Source organism: Alosa pseudoharengus, unplaced genomic scaffold (genome assembly GCF_046254945.1).
Source record: "Alosa pseudoharengus isolate Yale_2024_CS ecotype anadromous, Long Island Sound unplaced genomic scaffold, YU_APseudo_1.1 YU_APseudo_1.1_scf_22, whole genome shotgun sequence".
NCBI lineage: Eukaryota > Metazoa > Chordata > Actinopteri > Clupeiformes > Clupeidae > Alosa > Alosa pseudoharengus.
Genome location: NW_027468680.1, coordinates 20260463 through 20263962, shown reverse-complemented (window position 1 = coordinate 20263962; position 3500 = coordinate 20260463).

Genomic DNA, 3500 nt, shown 5'->3' with positions numbered 1-3500 from the left:
CCTGTATTCACACACATGTGTAAAAGACCAAAGCTACACAGCAAACACTAATTAACCCATGCACAGAGCGGGAGTATCACGTGTGTGCGAAGACATAAATCCAAAACAGACTGCGATGTGATCTACACAGTGTCAAATGGGTGTAGATTATTAGCTAATTAGCTTAGATGTTGCCACTGAGGAACGTCAAGAATTTGAGGATGATTATTGATATTAATAGCAGGGGGAGTTAATCATCGAAGTCTATACTTAGCAAGTATTTTCATTTCATGTGCTGATTGTTGATTTGTGCGGTTTCACAGTTTACTGACAGTAGCACTTTGTGTGGTGAGGGTGTGACTGTTTATTGAAGCACATTATGCAGGGGGCTTTCACAGTTATTTTTCACTGGTGCTTATGCAGTTTATCATAGACATTGTGGTTAAAACGTTGAGCGCTGAGTCTTTCACGCACACAGTTTAATGTTTTCAGTTTAAAAATCATACTCAATAAGTTAGGTTTGTGAGAAAACTCAGATTCACAAAAGGTATTTTAGTCAAAGGTTCATCTTCTTAAATCCTTGTATTCTTTAGAGGACTTTTCAGACAATAAGCTTATTTTACAAATCTCAGATCCAAAAGGTTTTGATAGAAGTCCAGGTAGCTATTCTCCTCTTGAATGATCTCACTAAATGTTCTAGTTTGCCTGCTCACAGACATAAGCTTTCAAACATCTGACTATACTCTATATTAGTGAATTGCGTGAGCATCACAAATGAATGAAATCTGAGATGCTCCAACAGACCTCCACAGACCTTCACTCAACCTTAAACACTTGACATGCCACATTGACAGGGTACCTTGAAAACACCACTTTTCCTGAATGAGTGAATGTGACGCACTCTCCCGTCTCCTGCTGGAGCTCTCCAGGTGCCGTTTCAACTCGCTTTTAATGGCAAACCAGCAGCCATTTAATCAGTGTTGGAGTCAGCTGGGGGCAAAGCCCATACCGGCCAGGTCCCACCGAGTCCGTGAGCTCTCCCCTACGGTGGCAGGCCAGGGGAGGGAGCGGGGAGGAGGGAGTTAAAGAGACACTAAAGAGCCGCCGGGGGCTTTGTGGTCCTCCCTGTCGAGGCCGTAAAGAGCCCGTCCGGCCTGCAACTTTCTCAGGTCGTCCTGGTTGGGTGCGCGGGGTTGCCCGAGGCCTTCCAGTGCACCGCAGGGATTGTAAAGCTTCTTTATAAGACCTTTACATTACCATAACTACAACACTTACTCTCTCTCTCTCTCTCTCTCTCTCTGTGTCTGTGTGTGGTTCATTCAGTCAAGTGCTGATCATTCACGTAAATGCACACACTCATGCACACAATTGCAGACTCTCTCTCTCTAACACACACACACACACACACACACACACACACACACACACACACACACACACACACACACACACACACACACACACCAGTGTCTCTCTGTCACTGTTCACTTTCTCACATACAAGCAGGCTCTTGGAAGGTCTTGGACAAGCCAGCTTACTCTCAAACTTTACCGTATTTAGGGATTCTTTTAAATTAGACCTTGTATTTCCAAAATGACACAGTAGCAAGTGATGTGTGTGTGCAACTGTGCATGTCTGCAGAAGCATGAAAGATGGAGAGTGAATGAGAGAAAGAGAAATGCTGTGAAAGTTACAGTCTGCTGCTCATTCCCTTTAAGTGGCGTTCAAGTGGGATCATTGATATTTGAGTGGCACTGACAAAACCGCTTCACATGCTCCTTTTAAATCCACCCAGTATCGTTAAGACTCTCTCTGTCCTCAGTCCTTCTCTCTTTCTCTGTTTACACACACACACAAATACACACACGCACACACACACACACACACACAAACACACACACACACACACACACACATGCCAGAAGGTGAGAGGGAAGCTGTGGAGGGGCTGCCCCAGCAGGTGAGCTCTTGAGTGGGGAGGGGGCTGCGCTGCTCACTGGCCTCCTCTGGACCTCTGGGCTCCTGCCTCACTGTTTCCTCCATCCTGCTCGGCTCTTGACAACATATGGATTTTCCCATCGTTAGGCCAGCAGCCAACATGGCCTCCGCATTCACATTCAATCTGCCCTAATTGGGTCTCACTTTAATTAAGGGCGGCAGGACGCGCAGCTTCCCGTAACACACTCCTTTAGTCACGCAGATTAACTGAGCTGATGCGGCCGGCTCGCCAGCCATCACGGCCAGTTTGCTAACAGATGATGCCCAGGCCCTATGCATGGAGCCCAATTAATGATATTAATAAAAACACCTCTCTGAATTTTACAGACAAATAACTGCCATTAACAGGAACAGAGAGCGAGAGAGTGAGAGAGAGAAACTTGCATGAAGTGGGCACGACTGGCTAATTTAGAAAGGTAATTTGACATTACTGAAACAAGACAATTATCTGAGTCAAGTTGTATGTTGAATAAATTATATTTTCACTTATATTTATTATGACCGCCGCGCAGTGTTTTTTTTTCTTTTTCGCATGCCCAAATTTCTGTCAATGAGTCCCGGGACACTGAAAGACCGGGGTACACGAAACTTGGTGGGCATGTAACCCCACATGGATAGCATAGAACCATCGTTTTTTGTTTTGATCTGTAGCCCCCCCGCTGGACTGGACCCCCCAAAAGGAGGGTAGGGCAGACACAGTTTTCTGTGAATATCTCGAAAACTGTAGGGTTTAGGAGGACCATTTTTTTTTTATGTTGATCTCAAGGGGCCATGTCAACACATTCCATAACCACTCATTTCATGTATAGCGCCACCTAGTTAAACACAAAAAAGTAAAAATGAGGTGTTGTAATTGAAGGTATCTGTGACCTAACATAGTCAAAACTGCACGAAATTGGAAGTGTATGATCATTATGACACCCTCTGTATGCACGCCAAGTTTTGTGGAATTCCGTTCATGGGGGACCGCACAATAAATTAATTTATGTTACTATACACCAACTGGTCTGTAGGTGGCCGGAGACAGTTTTCTGTGAATATCTCGAGAACCATAGGGCCTAGGAGGTCCACCTTTTTTATGTATGTTGGTCTTAAGGGGGCATGTCAACCCATCCCATCACCACTTATTTCATGTATAGCGCCACCTAGATAAAAATTAAAAAGCAAAACATTAGGTGTTTTTATCACAATATCTCTGGCTGACAAGGTCAAAACTGCACGAAATTAAAAGTGTAGGATCATTATGACACCCTCCAAATGCATGCCAAGTTTTGTGTACTTTCGTTCATGGGGGGCCTTACAATAAAATAATTTATGTGTACATTTAGTGACGTACACCAACAAGGATTCCCGGGACACTGAAAGACCGGGGTACACAAAACTTGGTGGGCATGTACCCCCACATGGATAGCATGGAACTGTCATTTTTCGTTTTGATCTGTAGCCCCCCCGCTGGACTGGACCCCCCGAAAGGAGGGTAGGGCAGACACAGTTCTCTGTGAATATCTTGAGAACTGTAGGGC